Raw genomic sequence first — 20,761 nt, forward strand, 5'->3', positions numbered from 1 at the left:
AAATCTCTGTTTTCTTTCCTCATCATGTTCATGCTCTTCTTTTGTTTTTGAGAACATGGGGTATTTTTATAATAGCTGTTTTAATTTCATTGTTTTCTAATTCTATTATCTGTGTAATTTCTGAGTCTGTTTCTATTATATCTTTTTTCATGATTATAGGTCACATTTTCCAGCTCCTTCCTATTCCCACTATGTTTTTTGTTAGACACTGGACATTGTGAATTTTACATTATTGGGTGTCAGACTTAATGTATTGCTTTTAATATCTTTGAGATTTGTTCTCAGGCATGTTGAGTTACTTGGAATTAGTTTGATCATTTTAAGCGTTTAATTTAGGGCTAATTTTGCCCACTACTAGACTTCTGAGGACATTACCAAATGTCTTACATATTAGGAGACTTTTCTTCCCTGGCTTGTACAAACATAAATTTTTCTCAACTCTGTGTGGTGAGTCCTAGGGATTGTACCACCTCCTCTTTTCCTGTATTTTCTTTCTCAATCTTTGGCTAGTTTTCTTATACAAATGTGTAAATTAGTGCTGAGTCTAAGACTTAAGGGACTTCTCTATAGATTACCAGAGCTCTTTCTCTTTGCATCTCCAAATGTCAGTGTATGTTTCCTCAACTCAGCAAGACTGCTAGGCTCATTTGCTCTTCTCCTCCTGGGACTGTGGCCTGGAAACTCCTCTGTACTGTAAGCTCAGACAGTTGTGGGCTTCATCTTATTTGTTACCCTTCTTTCAGAGATCACTGTCCCATGCTTCCTGTTATCGAATGCCTGCCTGAAACCTGCTTTTTAAATATGTTTTGTCTTATTTTCTAGTTGTTTAACGTAAAAGGTTAAGTCCAGTCCTGTTACCCCATCATAGCCAGAAGCCTAAAGTTGAGTCCTTGATCATTTCTGGTAGTGAGGACAGTTCATTCATAGTAATAGAAGAGAAAGTGAAATACATGAGTGCAGATGCAGATGGGTGGGTACACGTGGTGGTGGCAGTTTGTAGAGCTTTTCTTGTTGCTTGCATTCTTTCAGTGAAATAAGATGCAAAATATTTGGCTTAGAGTAGAGATAGGAAAAGAAATGTAGGAGGTTTGAAGGTAGAAAAAGTGTGGCATAATTATCTAGGAGAGTGGGAGGGCAAGTGGGATTGATGAATACATCATGGTTGTTGTGCAGCAATGAGGGTCTTCTTCAAACTAGTCATCATTTCGCATCCACTGAGGTACGGGAAAAACAACCCAAAAGCTAGTGATCATGAATCTGAAGTGTGAACATTGGTTTTTCTCCAGGCATGTTTAGTTGTGCAGTACAAGTGTGGCATAATTTAGAACTTGATTTTAACGAGGCTTGCGATTTTTAGGGCTGTGATTTAAATAAGGCAAAAATATGACACCCATACATATCCTTGTCATATGGGGATGAAGGCCACCCATGGATTATCCTGTGAAATATACTTGCTTGAACTCACTGTTACCTATTGATTAAAGGCCCCAGGTAATATGTGAAGTTGCATATTAAGTTGTCGTTTTTTGTCCAGCAGAGATGCAAATAACTTTTGTCTAGTGGAACACATGGTTTATGGCCCTATTGGATGTTAACCAGTTTTGTATCTAATCTAGCAAGTTTTATCCTAGCCCTGCTTGTATATGCTTAATTCCTTAAATGTTCTTTGAACCAGTTATAACTTCTTACTAATTCCCTCATGAATTAATGAGTTGAATAAAATATTTAATCTGTGCATATTAATATTTGCATCAGAGTCAAGTTTAACTTTATTTTTTTAATTATACTTAAACAGATAGGAGCACAACAAAATGAGAGAGGGGCAAGAGAACTGAGATTGTAAGCAAGGGCAGAAGTGTAATGACTGGCCATAGAATTAATCTGAGTAAGGAGTCCAATGAGGAGAAGAGAGGTGCGGGGCATTGGCAACGCATGGAAAAACCTCCCATCTCTACTGTAACCCAAAGATTTTGCATCTTATTTCACTGAAAAAAAGATAAGCACTAAGAAGAAAAATTCTATGAACTGCCACCACCATAGGTAGCCACCTATCTGCATGTGTACCCATATATTTTATTTTGTCTCCTATTACTATGGGGAAGTATTAGTTAAAGGGCACAAACTTTCAATCATGAAATAAGTAAGCTTGAGAGATCTAGTATACAGCATGATGACTACAGTTAACAATCCTGAATTTATACTTGCAACTTGCTCAAATGTTCTCATAGCAAAACAAAACAAAGAGTCATGAGGTGAAGTGGTGAAGTGATAAGTGTGTTGACTAACTGGATTTTACAGTAATCATTTCACAAAATATACGCATAATGAATCACCACATTGTACATCTTAAAATCATACAATTTTATTTGTCAATTATACCTCAAAAGAACTAGACATTGTAAAAAGCAGGGCACAAGGGTCAGTAAAAAGTGATGAAAATAATAAATTGTAGATTTTGATGTTTTAGGGAAGTCTTGATGTTCAGGTGCTACAGGAAGTAAAATAGCAAAATAGTGATGATTGGAAGTGGATAATATCACAGGTTAAAGTTATTGCTGGCCAGGTGCTGTGGCTCACGCCTGTAATCCCAACACTTTGGGAGGCCGAGGCAGGCAGATCACCTGAGGTCAGGATTTCAAGACTAGCCTGACCAACATGGCAAAACCCCATCTCTACTAAAAATGCAAAAATTAGCCAGGCATGGCGGTGGGCATCTGTAATCCCAGCTACTTGGGAGGTGGAGGCAGGAGAATCACTTGAATGTGGGAGGCGGACGCTGCAGTGATCTGGGATTGCAACACTGCACTCCAGCCTGGGCAACAGAGTAAGACTCTGTCTCAGTAAGACTCTGTCTCAAAAAAAAAAAAAAAAAAAGTTATTGCTAAAAATGAGAACGATGGTATCGATGGCAGGACCTTTGGAGCAGATAAGGTCAAGGAACTAAGGAGTCACTATATTGTGAGGATTGATTATATTGACATCAAGAATCGTAACAGGAAGAAAATGAGAAATGAGGTAATCAGGAGATAAAATGATTTCAAGGAATGATGGAATGTAACCAGTTGGCTGATAGGTGACTGTCACAAGAAACAGTAGCAGGTAGCACAATATAATGACATAATATCACATGTGGATACTTTTAAAGAGGAAGGAGGAGGAATGGTCTAGAAGCAGCAAAGAAGAAGAAGGAGTACACTAACCTTCCTGCCCCAGACCAGTTGACCAGAGGAACGTGGACGAGAAAGAAGCCACAATTTTAGAAAGCTGCAAGGGCAGCTGTATCCTCAAGAGAGAGCCTACTTTCAGGGAGAGAAAGAAGAGAAAGGAAACATTCAGGCACATCATGGGATTTCTTAGCCTCCGTAATTACATCAGTCAATTCCCATAATAAATCCCCTTTTGTCCACATATCTAGTTTCTCTCTCTCTCTCTCTCTCTCTTTCTCTCTCTCTCTCTCTCTCTATATATATTATATGGTATATATATAATGGTAGTGCTGAGGTGAGAATGGGGAAATGCTCCTAGAAACATCCAGAACTTCAGGGGTCTCCCTTGACCCTCTGCTAGAGGCTAAAAGGAAAGCAAACCAAAAGGCCACTCAGGTACCAAACAAGGGACTCACTTTGGGTGAAAACGTGATTTTTGGAGCACATGTATACTGTGAGGAAATAGTCAATGGCAACCTAAAAGGAAGAAGCCGAGGCAAAATTAATATAAGTAGAGAGTTTATTTGGGCCAGGCTTGAGGATTGCAACCTGAAAGCACAGATTCAAGTTGCCTTCAACGTAGTCTCTGATTAGCAGCTGTTACAAGTGGATTGTTGAAGGGAAAGAAGAGGCAGTTCCTGAGTCGCTAACCCAGAATTTATATGAAAATAACATAAGCAATTGATTAGCTACACATTGTTTAGGTATAGGGTGTGAGTTACAGTGTCTGGTGCAGCATTATTGGGTTAATTTAGAGCTACTTGTGGCAATAGCAAGCAGTTTCAAGAGATGAATACAGAGCTCAAAGGATGCAGGAACAGGAGTAGGACACAATAGCTGACTCATTTGAATGCCTCTTTGGGCCTGATCCTTTAAAAGGACTTGCGTTCCTCAGATAAGAGTTCCTAACTTTTCTCATTAGAAATAATGAAGATAGAAAATATGGGGTCTATTATTGAGGGTTTGCATAACAGCCTAAGGAGTTTTGGGCTTTGTATGTCAGCTTGGGCGTCCATGGGAGGTTACTGAGAGGGGCATTAGAAAGGGAAAGTTGAGTTTTAGGATTGTTGGTCTAAGTGGAGGGAGTTGAAACTGGAGGGTGAGTCAGATCAAGTGGCTGCAGTAATCTAAGGATGAAGCAATAAGGAGAGTCAATCTACAGAAATTGTCAGAGGAGAATCTGTTGGACATTGAGGCAGTTAGATGCTGCAGATCAAGAAGAAAAGAACATCAATGATGGCTCTGAGGTTTCAGTCTGGGGAGACTAGGAGAATGGTGATAACACGCCTAAGTGACAATAGAATATCCAAGTGCTTCCAAGTGTTTCGCCAACAGTTGGAGATATGGGACCAGCTTTAATCAGGAGTAGAAACCAAGCTGTACTTGGTAGATTTTAAAGGGATGGTAAGAACATTAAATGTGATTTAACTTTCCCAGAACTGCATGCACTGAAAGCAATCTTTCAGCTTCTAATATTTCTCTTTTCTGTTCCATAGGGTTGGGTGAAATGTTAACCTTCTGTTCTATTCTTGTGTTTTTGTTTGACATGCCAGGGAACGTTTGGTGCCTGCAGAATCTAAAGTATTTGCAGGGGTTGGAAAATGATCACAAATTAGATTCAAATGGGGACAAATGGCTACTCAGCATGGAGAGGCACTCCTGGGTCACGTGACTTCCCGGTTGCCCTTTCTGTCCTTGGTCTCAACTTGGCGGGTTGCCTGGGGTCAGGAGGGACTTCCAGGCAGCCATATTTCTTTTCACTTCAATAGCACACCAGTCAGTTTGGAAAAAAGAAAGAGGGGTTGAGAGGATTATGAAAGAGACCACACTTAAGGAAAGTGGCACTGGGGAAAATGAGGAATTAGACAAAAATAGAGAATTGTGTGAATTGGGCATAATTAGAGAAAGTATTAAATTCTACTACAAGACCTTAAGAAATGAATTTACTTCTCCATAGCACAGGCTGCTTCTCTGGTTTCCTGTTCTGACGTTCTCAACCATGAATGCCTGTACCGTGCTGGTGGCCCTGACGAAGAAATGTGCTTCTTCATTTAGACCGAGAATGGCTGATGGTTTTCTGATTGATTGGTAGCAATACCTGGAAAGCTAGATTGAGAGATTTAAGACCCAGGCCAAGTGCAGCAGGTGAAGATGTTGAGGTTGATGGGTGACATGTGCTGTGGGTATGGGAACATGCAGCAGAGCCTCAACTGCCATGGTTTTGCCAGTGTTGCTGTAAACAATTCTTTAAGCTGAGTACCCCTCTCCTTTCCAATTTTTCCAAATACCTTCATAACTCATGTCTTGTTACCCCATCCCTTTCTTTCCCTCAGAAGCCTTCTTGATGATTCCAGGCGATGGGTTAATGGAGGAGTACCATATGTTAAGTAGATTCTCAATAGACTTCTCAATCTCCAAAACATCTGAATGCACCAAGGAGTAAGAAGGTGTTACCTTCTACCAGTGGGGTGGCAAATTTTGATCTGGCTGCTTGAGCTCTGATCATTTGTCTTCAGTGTTGTGGCAACAGTGGACAGTGGGAAAGGAGAGGTGGCCAACAACTGGGATGTTCAGTCTCCAGAAAGTAGCCCAGTCATAAGACTGGCACCAATGAGAGCTATAAGACTAGCACCAGTGGTGCAAATCTCATTGTCCCTAAGGACTCTGTGACCTCAACTCTTCTCATGCTAGAATTGATACCAGAGGTGTTCAAGATGGTGAGCTGATGGTGAGATCCACCAGGGTGTAGGCCAGCCCTCAGCCAGCAGCCATGATAAGGGGTCACAGTCCAGCTCTAGGGAGGAGAGAGGCCTGGTACAGTTGGCTGGAATTCTTAGCATAGTTCTAGTTTCAGCAGGTAGAGGAATGAAACCCAGAATCTGAAAGTCAGGAGGCCACTGGCAGAAGGCAAGGTTACATCTCTCTGAGAATGGGGCTGACCAGGAGTAGAATTGTCTGTTGAGAGAGAAAAATTAATTCCAGCTTCCCCACCAGCCGATGAGAACTGAGCTCCTAACACAGCCCTGGGCCTGGTCAGAATTAGTCAAGTGATACTGAAAGCTGAGCCTCTGGGTTAGAGTACTTTTTTTCTATGGAGCTGAGAAAGGCAGGCCAATAGTTAGGTCTCATGTCCTCTTCTGAGGTTACATAGCCTTTCTACCTGCTCAGGGCTAGAAATCTCACAAGTGTGTTTTCTATACTAGTGATTCTCAACTGTGGCTACACACTGAAATCACGTAAGCAGCTCTCAAAAATAGGAGGCCTGAGTCCCACTCTCAGAGTCAGATGAGGAATCTGGGCATTAGGATTTTTCAAAACTCTCCAGGTAATTCTCATATGCAGCTAAGGTGGAGAACTACTGTTCTAACACTTTCCAGGTCACCTCCCAATTTTCACTTAGTTATACATGGCTGGAAACAGAAGCTGTGTGACTTCTTCCTTCACCAGCACAACCCTTTCCCACAGCCCTCCTAATGAGATGTAGGTTCTAAAAGAAGTGATTGGGTCATGGACTTACTTATCTTGTGTCCTTCCCAAGGCTAAACTATGTGATCCTTGGTTCTCTCTCCCGGGTGTACGATGTTCTTTCCCTCTGGTTACTTGTGGCAGCCCCACCTACCTTCATCCCTCCCTCCTGGACCCATCTCCAGCATCTGCCATCCTGGTTGGCCCTGCAGCCATGCCTGCTGCATCAGCTTCTCTCTCTGGAAGGGTCCAAGAGTGATCACTTTTATTTCCATAAGATTTGTGTAATACTCGCTCTCCACATGATTCTGCATAGATTACTTGGTTGCCTTTACCTCCCCATTAATGTGGATCAAAATCAAACTAGGTTTTCAGGAAATAGGTGACTCAGATAGCAGCTGGATATACTCAATTACCTTTCAATTTTTTTCTGGCTCTCACTCTCTTTGATACATTGCCAGTAAAGTAAATGATAACAACAGCAGTAATAATAAAATCTGGACTGCGGAGAAGCCAGTATTTTAAATTAGTTTTAAAAAGTCAGAAGCCCACAATGTTTCAAAGACATTGCATTTCTTTCTTATTTGTTTTTGGTTTTTATTATTATTATACTTTAAGTTATGGCATACATGTGCAAATCGCATAGGTTTGTTCCATAGGTATACATGTGCCATGGTGGTTTGCTGCGTCCATCCCCTTGTCATCTACATTAAGTATTTCTCCTAATGTTATCCCTCCCCAATGTCCCCAAACCCCTGCTATCCCTCCCCTAACCCCTGCCATCCCCCAACAGGCCCTGGTGTGTGATGTTCCCCTTCCTGTCCGTATGTTCTCACTGTTCAACTCCCACTTATGAGTGAGAACATGCGGTGTTTGCTTTTCTGTTCTTGAGTCAGTTTGCTGAGAATGATGGTCTCCAGATTCATGCATGTCCCTGCAAAGGACATGAACTCAACCTTTTTTATGGCTGCATAGTATTCCATGGTGTATATGTGCCACATTTTCTTTATCCAGTCTATCATTAATGGGCATTTGGGTTGGTTCCAAGTCTTTGCTATTGTAAACAGTGACACAATAAACATACGTGTGCATGTGTCTTTATAATGGAATGATTTGTAATCTTTTGGGTGTATACCCAGTAATGGGATTGCTGGGCCAAATGGTATTTCTGTTTCTAGGTTCTTGAGGAATTGCTACACTGTCTTCCACAATTATTCAAGTAACTTACACTCCCAACAGTGTAAAAGTGTTCCTATTTCTCCACATCCTCTCCAGCGTCTGTTGTCTCATGATTTTTTAATGATTGCTATTCTAACTGGTGTGAGATGGTATCTCATTGTGGTTTTGATTTGCATTTCTCTAATGACCAGTGATGATGAGCTTTTTTTCATATGTTTGTTGGCTGCATAAATGTTTTCTTTTGAAAAGTGTCTGTTCATATCCTTTGCCCACTTTTTGATGGGGTTGTTTGTCTTTTTCTTGTAAATTTTTTTAAGTTATTTGTAGATTCTGGTTATTAGCCCTTTGTCAGATGGGTAGATTGCAAAATTTTTTTCCCATTCTGTTGATTGCCAGTTCACTCTAATGATTGTTTATTTTGCTGTGCAGAAGCTCTTAAGTTTAATTAGATCCCATTTATCTATCTTGGCTTTTGTTGCCATTGCTTTTGGTGTTTTAGTCATGAAGTCCTTGCCTATACCTGTGTCCTGAATGGTATTGTTTAGATTTTCTTCTAGGGTTTTTATGGTGTTAGGTCTTATGTTTAAGTCTTTAATCCATTTGGAGTTAATTTTTGTATAAGGTGTAAGGAAGGGATCCAGTTTCAGCTTTCTGCATATGGCTAGCCAGTTTTCCCAACACCATTTATTAAATAGAGAATCCTTTCCCCATTTCTTGTTTTTGATAAGTTTGTTAAAGATCAGATGGTTGTATATGTGTGGCATTACTTCTAAGGCCAGAGTCATTGATACTTGTTGCAAACAAACTGTTCCTAAGTAAATCCTACTATAAGAAATAGTTTTCCATTCAGAAAGAAGCTTATGTGCCAATTCCTTAATATGTGTAACAAATTCTAAGTATTACTATTAGAAAGGAGGACACTAAATTAACAGTATGTGTGAACAATATGTTTGGATCTAAAAAAAAAAAAAGATTGACTTTTTTAAAAAGAATTAATGACAATTGTGTAGTCAGATTTACAGAAATGGAAACTTAGGGAAATCCATTAGTACCTGGATGGTTTAAATATTCTTTTAAGTTGTATTTATGCTTTTAATTTGCTTTGCACGCCACTGCTTCACAAAAGAGCAAAAATAAACTTTAACCACATCTTATGCTAATAATTTTATACTCTAAGTATTTTACTAGGCAAATGTACCTATTAAAAGACATCTTCTTTAGACAGTCTTTCTGAGGACCAGAATAGATTGAACTAAGAGCAAGGCTAAAATTCAGCCATCTGCCCTTGTCTGGCTCTCTAGTGCCCCTCCCCCATCCTTCTCTGGTACTCCTCTCCCCACCTCCCTGTTATTATCCAGCAACTAAAATGTTAAAGGCCTGACCCAGCAGGTGACAGTCCAACCCAGTCCTGGCCTCCTTACCCTCCTTGCTGCATTGCATTCCTGAGTTAGGGACACATTTCAGGACGGCTTATTTGATCTGTGCAGAATCTAAGAAGCGATCTGATTCAAAGATCACCCATCTCTCACAAAAGCAGTCATCTCAGTTTCTCAGGAAGATCAATTATTACATAAGGTTCATGACTCAGCCACAGAAAAGTGATCTTATCAATCTGCTTGTGTTCACTTTTCATTTTAGCTTAACGGGTGTTTGCTCAGTGTCCAGGTTTTATCTGTATTTGCAAATTTACTGTATTATTTTAAGCAATATTTTAGAAGTTGAAATTGATCTTACAAAGCTGTATAGCTTTTAGGGCATTTTCTTTTCCCATTAAAATATAAGGACCATATTCTGGTTTTAATTTTGGGGAGTCAAAAGCGTTACATATGCGAAGTGTCTATGAGTCAAACACTTCCTCGTTATTTTATGAGTTTCTGGGAAATCACAAAACGCCCTTTGAATAGCAGGCAAGAGAGGTATTATATAGTTAGAGGGAAGCACTCCTGTGCTGGCAGTCAGTAGTATTTCAGCATTTGTATTAAGCAAAAGAATATTGACTTCCATTTCTTCAATCCTCCCTCTCCAAGCTATGGAAATTGAAATTTCTCATTAGGCCACGAGGTGGCAGATTAATTGCAGAAAAAAAAAATGTTAGTATAAAAGCAATAGGGAAATTTCTTCAGCTAAAGGGAAATAAAGAATATCCTTTTTCCATCTAATACCCACTGTGTGGTGCTCCTCTCTGACCAGAAGTTATGTTTGCTAAGAGACTCGATGATTTAACAGCATTTCTTGGATGTTTTACTGTTTCTTTGAAAGAAAGAAAAAAATCTCTGACCACTTGCTCATGATCTTCCTGAACACACAGCTTGCTTGAATCCTACTGGAAAAGGCCTCTTGTGGAAGCCCCAGAGTCGACTTCCAGCACAGAGGAATTTTCAGTCTTCTGCCTCTGTCAATCAACTGAATCATTTATGGCTGGTATCTTCTTTTCTAGTGCCCATAAGCCCTGTCACTGGTGAGCTGGGCCCACCTTGAGACACACGTCTCTTGCAATTTCTGGGCCTACTGCAAGTGCTCCTAACTGTCCTCCCTACCTCCAGCCTTCCAACCTCCAGCCACCAGAGTTGCCTTCCTACACGTCAGAGTCGAACATGCCACTCTCCTGCTTAAAAGTCCGTCTCACTGGCTATGGGACAAAATGAAAACTCCATTGCATGGCACACAAGCCCTTTCCAACCTGGTCCACAAACACACACATGCACAAACACACCCACACGCACAAACCCATACTTATTAATTCTGTAACACAGACATTTAGCAATTTGCCAAACATGCCTGATTTTTCATGACTCTGTTTACATACTGTTGCCTCTATCTAGAATGTTCTTCCTTGTCTGTATCTGGCAATCCCTAAATTCCACACGATGCTTTGCTTGACCTCTCAAGTGGACCCACAGTATTGCTGCTATGAAAGGAAAATAACTCTTCAGACCCCAAAATCACTACACTAAAGGGAAAAGTCAAGCCGGAAATTGCTTAGGGCAAACCTGCCAGCCTCCCATTCTACTCAAAGCCATCCCTCCACTCACTGAAATAAATATATATCTGATGACCTCCTTTGGAAAGGCTAATCAGAAACTCAGTGCCACCATTTGTCTCCCATCTACTTACAACCTGGAAGCCCCCTCCCCACTTCCTCACCTTGCTGGACAGAACCAGTGTGCATCTTACATATATTGATTGATGTCTCAATCAATAAATGTGTGCATTTATTGCTATAAATTTTCCTCTAGACACTGCTTTAAATGTGTCCCAGAGATTCTGGTACGTTGTGTCTTCATCTTTGTTTGTTTTGAAGATCATCTTTATTTCTGCCTTCATTTCATTGTTTATCCAGTCAACATTCAAGAGCCAGTTGTTAAGTTTCCATGAAGTTGTATATTTAGAAGACCCTATTGTCTGAGCACAAACTCTCCTGAAACTGATAAGCAACTCCAGCAAAGTCTCAGGATACAAAATCAATGTGCAGAAATCACAAGCATTCCTATACTCCAATAACAGACTTAAAGAGAGTGAAGTCAAGAACGAACTGCCATTCACAGTTGCTACAAAGAGAATAAAATACCTGGGAATACAACTAACAAAGGATGTAAAAGGACCTCTTCAAGGAGAACTACAAACCACTGCTCAACAAAATAAGAGAGGACACAAACAAATGGAGAAACATTCCATCCTCATGGTTAGGAAGAATCAATATTGTGAAAATGGCCATACTGCCCAAAGTAATTTATAGATTCAATGCTATCGCCATCAAGCTACCAATGACCTTCCTTACAGAACTGGAAAAACCACCTTAAACATCGTATGGAACCAAAAGAGAGCCTGCATAGCCAAGTCAATTCTAAGCAAAAAGAACGAAGCTGGAGGCATCACGCTACCTGACTTCAAACTATACTACAAGGCTACAGTAATCAAAACAGCATGGTACTGGTACCAAAACAGATATAGAGACAAATGGAACAAAACAGAGGCCTAGGAGGCAACACCACATATCTACAACCATCTGATCTTTGACAAACCTGACAAAAACAAGCAATGGGGAAAGGATTCTGTGTTTAATAAATAGTGTTGGGAAAACTGGCTAGCTATGTGCAGAAAGCAGAAACCGGACCTCTTCCTGACACTTTACACTAAAATTAACTCCAGATGGATTAAAGATTTAAACATAAGACCTAACACCATACAAACCCTAGAAGACAACCTAGGCAAAACCATTCAGAACATAAGCATAGGCAAGGACTTCATGACTAAAACACCAAAAGCATTGGCAACAAAAGCCAAAATAGACAGATGGGATCTAATTAAACTCCAGAGCTTCTACACAGCAAAAGAAACAATTATTAGAGTGAACCAGCAACCAATAGAATGGGAAAATTGTTTTGCAATCTACCCATCTGACAAAGGGCTAATATCCAGAATCTATAAATAACTGAAACAGATTTACAAGAAAAAAAAAAAACCTATTCAAAAGTGGGCAAAGGATTTGAACAGACACTTTTCCAAAGAGGACATATATGAGGCCAACAAACATATGAAAAAATGCTCATCATCACTGGTTGTTAGAGAGATGCAAATCAAAACCACATTGAGATACCATCTCACACCAGTTAGAATGGGGATCAATAAGAAATCATTAAGAAATCTGGAGACAACAGATGCTGGAGAGAATGTGGAGAAATAGGAACATGTTTACACTGTTGGTGGGAGTGTAACTAGTTCAACCATTGTGGAAGACAGTGTGGTGCTTCCTCAAGGACCTAGAAATAGAAATTCCAATTGACCCAGCAATCCCATTACTGGGTATATATCCAAAGGATTATAAATTGTTCTATTATAAGGACACATGCACAGGTATGTTCATTGCAGCACTATTTGCAATAGCAAAGACTTGGAACCAACCAAAATGCCCATCGATGATAGACTGTACGTGGAAAATGTGGCACATATACACCATGGAATACTATGCAGCCATAAAAAAGATGAGTTCATGTCCTTTGTAGGGACATGGATCAATCCGGAAGCCATCATTCTTAGCAAACTGACACAAGAACAGAAAATCAGACACCTCATGTTCTCACTCATAGGCTGGTGTTGAACAATGAGTACACATGGACACAGGGAGGGCAGCATCACACACTGAGGTCTGTTGGGGGGGACTAGGGGAGGGACAGTGGGGGGTAGGGAGTTGGGAGGGATAACATGGGGAGAAATGCCAGATATAGGTGATGGAGAAGGAGGCAGCAAACCACATTGCCATGCATTTACCTATGCAACAATCCTGCATGTTCTTTACATGTACCCCAGAACCTAAAATGCAATAATATATGTATATGAAAGAAAGTAGAGGAATAGGTGCAATGCAGTGCTGAGAAGAATGTATATTCTGTGGATTTGAGGTGGAGAGTTCTGTAGATGTCTATTAGTCTGCTTGGTCCAGATCTGAGTTCAAGTCTTGGATATCCTTGTTAATTTTGTCTCATTGATCTGTCTAACATTGATAGTGGAGTGTTAAAGTCTCCCACTATTATTGTGTGGGAGTCTAAGTCTCTTTATGGGTCATTAAGAACTTGCTTTATGTATCTGGGTGCTCCTGTATTGGGTGAGTATATATTTAGGATCGTTAGCTCTTCTTGATGCATTGATCCTTTTACCATTATATAATGCCCTTCTTTGTCTCTTTTGATCTTTGTTGGTTTAAAGTCTATTTTATCAGAGACTAGCATTGCAACTGCTTTTTATTTATTTATTTTTTTTGCTCTCCATTTGCTTGATAAATCTTCCTCCATCCCTTTATTTTGAGCCTATGTGTGTCCTTGCACCTGAGATGAGTTTCCTGAATACAGCACACCGATAAGTCATAACTTTTTATCCAAATTGCCAGTTTGTGACTTTTGACTGGGGCATTTAGCCCATTTACTTCTAAGGTTAATATTGTTATGTGTGAATTCGATCCTGCCATTTTGATTCTAGCTGGATGTTTTACCTGTAAGTTGATGCATTTTTTTCATTGTGTATATGGTCTTTACCATTTGGTAAGTTTTTGGAGTGGCTAGTACTGGTTGTTCCTTTCCTTCTAAAATTGACCACATAATTGGAAGTAAATCACTCCTCAGCAAATGCAAAAGAACGGAAATCATAACAAGCAGTCTCTCAGACCACAGGGCAATCAAATTAGAACTCAGAATTAAGAAACTAACTCAGAACTGCACAGCTTCTTGGAAACTGAACAACTGGCTCCTGAATGTCGACTGGATAAACAATGAAATGAAGGCAGAAATAAAGATGGGCAAGAAAGCAATACTCCCATTCTCTCTCCCTCTTTCTTTTCCTCCTCCCCATTCTCTCTCTCTCTTTCTCTTCCTTTTTCCTCCTCCCCATTCTCTCTCTCTCTTTCTCTTCCTTTTTTCTCCTACCCATTCTCTCTCTCTCTCTTTCTCTTTAAAAAAAAAAAAAAAAGATGTTCTTTGAAACCAACAAGAATGAAGACACAATGTACCAGAATCTCTGGGACACATTTAAAGCAGTGTCTAGTGGGAAATTTATATTGATAAATGTCCACATGAGGAGCAAGGAAAGATCTAAAATTGATGACCTGTCTTCAAAATTGAAAGACCTAGAGGGGAAAGATCAAGAAAACTTAAAAGCTAGCAGAAGACAAGAAATAATTAAGATCAGAGCAGAACTGAAAGAGATAGAGACACAAAAAAAACCTTCAAAAACTCAGTAAATCCAGGAACTGGTTTTTTGAAAAGATCAACAAAATAGACCACTAGCCAGATTAATAAAAAAGAAAAAAGAGAAGAATCAAATAGATGCAATAAAAAATGATAAAGGGGATATCAGCACTGATTCCACAGAAATACAAACTACAATCAAAGATTACTATAAACAACTTTATGCACATAACCAGTAAACCTGGAAGAAATGGATAAATTCCTGGACACTTACACCCTCCCAAGCCTAAACCAGAAAGAAGTTCTAACAAGGGCTAAAGTTGAGGCAGCAATTAATAGCCTACCAACCAAAAAAATTCCAGGTCCAGATGGGTTCACAGCTGAATTCTACCAGATGTACAACAAGGCTGATTCCATTCCTTCTGAAACTATTCCAAACAATATAAAAAGAGAGAATCCTTCCCAAATCATCTTATGAAACCAACATCATCCTGATACCAAATCCCGGCAGAGACTCAAGAAAGAAATAAAACTTCAGGCCAATATCCATGAGGAACATAAATGCAAAAACCTTCAATAAAATACTGGCAAACCAATTGCAACAGCACATCAAAAAGCTTACCCATCATGATCAAGTAGGCTTCATTCCAGGGATGCAAGGCTGGTTCAACATATGCAAGTCTATAAATGTAATCCACCACATAAAGAGAACCAAAGACAAAAACCACATGATTATCTCAATAGATGCAGAAAAGGCCTTCCACAAAATTCAACAGTGCTTTATGCTAAAAGCTCTTAATAAACTAGGCATCAACGGAATGTGTCTCAAAATAATAAAAACTATTTACGACAAACCCACAGCCAATATCAGACTGAATGGGCAAAAACTGGATGCATTCCCTTTGAAATCTGGCACTAGACAAGGATGCCCTCTCTCACCACTCCTATTCAATATAGTATTGGAAGTTCTAGCCAGAGCAATCAGGCAAGAAAAAGAAATAAAGGGTATTCAATTAGGAAAAAAGGAAGTCAAATTGTCTCTATTGGCAGATGACATGATTGTATATTTAGAAGACCCTATCATCTCAGCCTAAAATCTCCTTAAACTAATAAGCAACTTCAGCAAAGTCTCAGGATACAAAATCAATGGCAGAAATCACAAGTATTTCTATACACCAAAAACAGACTAACAGAGAGCCAAATCATGAGCAAACTCCCATTCGCAATTGCTACAAAGAGAATAAAATACCTAGGAATACAACTAACAAGGAACGTAAAGGACCTCTTCAAGGAGAACTACAAACCACTGCTCAACAAAATAAGAGAGGACACAAACAAATGGAGAAACATTCCATGCTCATGGTTAGGAAGAATCAATATTGTGAAAATGGCCATACTGCTCAAAGTAATTTATAGATTCAATGCTATCTCCATCAAGCTACCAATGACTTTCTTCACAGAACTGAAAAAACCACCTTAAACTTCATATGGAACCAAAAGAGAGCCCACATAGCCAAGACGATCCTAAGAGAAAAGAACAAAGCTGGAGGCATCACGCTACCTGACTTCAAACTATACTACAAGGCTACAGTAATCAAAACAGCACAGTACTGGTACCAAAACAGAGATATAGACCAATGGAACAGAACAGAGGCCTCAGAGGAAACACCACACATCTACAACCATCTGATCTTTGACAAACCTGACAAAAACAACCAATGAGGAAAGGATTCCCTGTTTAATAAATGGTGTTGGGAAAACTGGCTAGCCATGTGCAGAAAGCAGAAACTGGACCCTTTCCTGACACCTTATGCTAAAATTAACTCCAGATGGATTAAAGATCTAAACTTAAGACCTAACATCATAAAAACCCTAGAAGAAAACCTAGGCAAAACCATTCAGGACATAGGCATAGGCAAGGACTTCATGACTAAAACAACTTAAGCATTGGCATCAAAAGCCAAAATAGGCAAATGGGACCTAATTAAACTCCAGAGCTTCTGCACAGCCAATGAAACAATCATTAGAGTGAACCAGCAACCAACAGAACAGGAAAATTGTTTTTCAATCTACCCATCTGACAAAGGGCTAATATCCAGAATCTACAAGTAACTAAAAGAGATTTACACGAAAAAAAAACAAACAAATCCATCCAAAAGTGGGCAAAGGATATGAACAGACACTTTTCAAAAGAAGACATATATGAGGCCAACAAACATTTGAAAAAATGCTCATCATCACTGGTCATTAGAGAAATGCAAATCAAAACCACAATGAGATACCACCTCACAACAGTTAGAAGGGTGATCATTAAAAAATCTGGGGACAACAGATGCTGGAGAGGATGTGGAGAAATAGGACACTTTTACACTGTTGGTGGGAGTGTAAATTAGTTCAACCATTGTGGAAGACAGTGTGGCACTTCCTCAAGGATCTAGAAATAGAAATTCCATTTGACCCAGCAATCCTATTACTGGGTATATACCCAAAGGATTATAAATCATTGTCTTATAAAGACACATGCACATGTATGTTCATTGGGGCACTGTTTACAATAGCAAAGACCTGAAACCAACCCAAATGCTCATCAATGATAGACTGGACAAGGAAAATGTGGCACATATACACCATAGAATACTATGCAGCCATAAAAACCGATGAGTTTGTGTCCTTTGTAGGGACATGGATCATATATATATATATATATATATATATATATATATATATATATATACACGCACACACATATATATACATTAACAGTGCTTGAATCAGTATCCAAATAAGGCCTACACATTTCAATTCAGTTGCTATCTCTTATGCCTTTTTCAGTCTGTATGTTTCCCCTCTATTTCCTTTTCTTTCTAAAAATAAACCTTATTTTTTAGAATAGATTTAGATCTACAGAAAAGAAAGTAGTATTAACATCTGCATTGGTATGGTACATTTATGACAATGAATGAAGCAATATATATACATTATTAACTGAAGTCCCTACTTTATATCAGATTTCCTTAGTTTGTACTAACACCTTTTTCTGTTCCTGGATCTCATCTAGGACACCACATAACATTTAGTCATCAGGTCTCCTTCAGCTCCTCTTGGCTCTGATGGTTTCTCAGACTTTCTTTGCTTTTGATGACCTTGAAAATTTTGAGAAGTATTGATCATGTATTTTGTAGACTGTCCCTAAATTGGGCTTTGTCTGATATTTTTCTCATGATTATAGTAGGGAAAGGGGTTTTGGAGAGGATTATCGCAGAGGTGAAGTGCCATTCCCACTACATTATATCAAGAATACATACTACTGACATGACTTATCATGGTTGACATTGGCCTTGTTCATCTGACTGAGGTAGTTTGTCAGGTTTCTCCATTGTAAAGTTACTCCTTTCTCATCTTTCCCATACTTTAGTTTCTGGGATGAAGTCACTCTGTGCAGCCCACATTCAGAGCAGAGAGTTAGGAGTCACCTCCTTGAGAGTGGAATATTTGTGTAAGTTATTTGGAATTCTTTTGCACAGGAGATTTTTCTCTTCTCCCCCATTTATTTATTTATTCAATTATCTATTTATATAAGTGGGGACTCATGGATATTTATTTTATTCTTTGGGTTATGATCCACTATTACTTCATTTATTTTATTGCTCAAATTATTCCTGAGTGTATACTAACTCATGTATATATACTTATCAATATTTCCATATGTAACCATCTGTATTTATGTTAAGTTTAATATGAATTTATAGTAATATCTCCAACTCTAATCAGTTACCACCAAGTTAATTTTAGCCCTCCTGCCTTGCTTATCTCACAATTTCCACTCTCAAATTTCTCAACAGCAAAAAACTTTGCTGCTACCATCCACCATCCATTGCTTAATTGTCCAGTTCCAGTATACATGCATGGCAGTATCCGAATTGTCAGCCAACCCAGGGAAATAACTTTATCAAGCAGGATACAGTGCTTATGTGCAATTCTTTTTGTTTTTAGTCTTATAGACTCCGTTTATTTCCAAAGTTACTTAGGTAAGTTGCCACTTAAGTTAAACATACTCCTATCATATGATCCATCCATTCCATTCCTAGCTATTTACCCAAAGGAAATGAAATCATATGTCCATGCAAAGACTTACAAACAAGTGCTTATAGAGCCTTTATTTATAGTAGCCCAAACCAGAAACAACTCAAAATGTCTATCTACAGGTGAATGGATAAACAAATTTGATTTTTCCAAACAATTAAAATACTAATTAGCAATAAAAATAAATGAACTGTTAATATGTGCAACAATATGAATGAATCTGAAAATTATTATTCTGAGTAAAAGAAGCAGTTACAAAAGAGCAAATTCTGAATAAAATGAGTACCTACTATGAGTTCATTTACATAAAATTTTAGAAAATGTAAATGATAATGACAGACAGCTGATCAGTCATTGCCTGGGAATCAAGAGGTTTGGAGGAAGCAACTATAAAGACATAAACTTTGGGGGATGATGGATATGTTCACTCTCTTGATTGTGAGGATGCTTTTGTGGGTAAAATCACATGCAAAGTTATCCAATTGCACAGTTTAAATATGTACAGTTTACTTATGTTCATTTCACCCCAATAAAAATGTCTTATGCTTCCTATCCTTCACCAATTTATTCTAGAGCAGCTCCTCAAACTTTAATGTACACATGAAGAATGTACAGTTCTCTCTCCTGTGAGAACTGTGTTAAAATGCAGATTCTGATTGCTATGCTTAGGACGTGACCTGAGATTCTGCATTTGTAACAAGCACCCAGATGGTGCCATTGCTGCTGGTCTGAGGGGTCACACTTTGGGTGGCAGGTGTGATGGTTCATATACTTTATACACAAGAATCACTTAGAGACATTTTGGAAATTGCAGGTACTTTATACTCAGAGAAAAGGATTCCACAATGCACATTTTACAAGACCCTCAAAGATTCTGATGCTTAGATATTTGCTGACCACCCTTTGGAAAACATTAAGCAAAGGCTTGAAAACCAACTTGGCCATATTCTCTAACATATTCAATATTACCAGATTTCCAGACACCATTTGAAAACTTTTAAGTCTTTCTTCTGAATGTGAATTGTACTTATCTTTTGTTTATGGAGTTGGAGTCCCAGACATAAAACTGATAACATTTTAACAGAAAAGTACATATAGCAAAGGTAGACTCAGTCAGCAGGTGAAAGTTCTGAGACCATTCTAGTAGGAAGAAGGGAGATAATTTAGCACCTGGGGAAAAGGTACACCTGTAACTATAACAAACTTCCTACTCTTCATATAACATTTGAAAAAGGGTTTCCTCCTTCCTTCCTTCACTGTAATCTGGGCCACAAAGCTGTGGAAAGAGCTCAAGTTGAAGTAACGCAAACTGAGATTCTCAGCTCCTCTACAAGTAACATTGTAACTCTGGGAAATTTTCTTTTCCTCTTGAACCTTTATTTATCCACTAAATGGATATAATAAACTGATTTTTCCAGTTTATTGCTAAATTGGGAAATAACGCAAAAGAAAATCAATGATTAATCCCCCTTTGATAATCAAAGTGTAAGAAAATACAGTTCACAGAAAAGCAGACACAAATGGAGTTTACATATGTGAAATAAGCCTTAACTTGATTCACGATAAGAGAAATGCACATAAAAACTACAAGATATATTTTGCACCCATCATATTGGTAAAGATCATTTTATGCACTATGTTGATAACAGCATGAAGAATAAACACTCTCTTACACTTACAGTAGGAATATAAATTGGTACATCACCCGTGGAGACCAACTGGCCATGTCAACAAAAATTAAAATTTTTATACACTTTGAATTAGAAATTCCATGTCTAGAATTTTGTACTACAACTGCAAGTACTAGTTCAAATAGGAAATGAAGCATTCATTGCAGTATTTTATAATACCAAAATACTAGAAACGTAATAAATATCTACTGCTAATTAAATGAATATATGTAATATAGAGACTCTATATAATACAGCCATTAAAAATGAGATATATTTTTATGAGAGGATCTCTAATACATACATGCATAAACATGTCTGATGAAAATACAAGTATTTATTTATATAGAAAACCTTTGAAAGAATATATGAGAAACTGTTAAGAGTAGCTATTTGTTGGAAAGAAAACTCGATTTCTGGAAAATATGTTGATGGGACTATTGTCAACCTCTTTTTTCCTTTAAAAATGAATATTTTTTTT

Source organism: Aotus nancymaae, unplaced genomic scaffold (assembly GCF_030222135.1).
Source record: "Aotus nancymaae isolate 86718 unplaced genomic scaffold, 86718_ANA_hifiasm-v0.15.2.pri h1tg000002l, whole genome shotgun sequence".
Lineage (NCBI taxonomy): Eukaryota > Metazoa > Chordata > Mammalia > Primates > Aotidae > Aotus > Aotus nancymaae.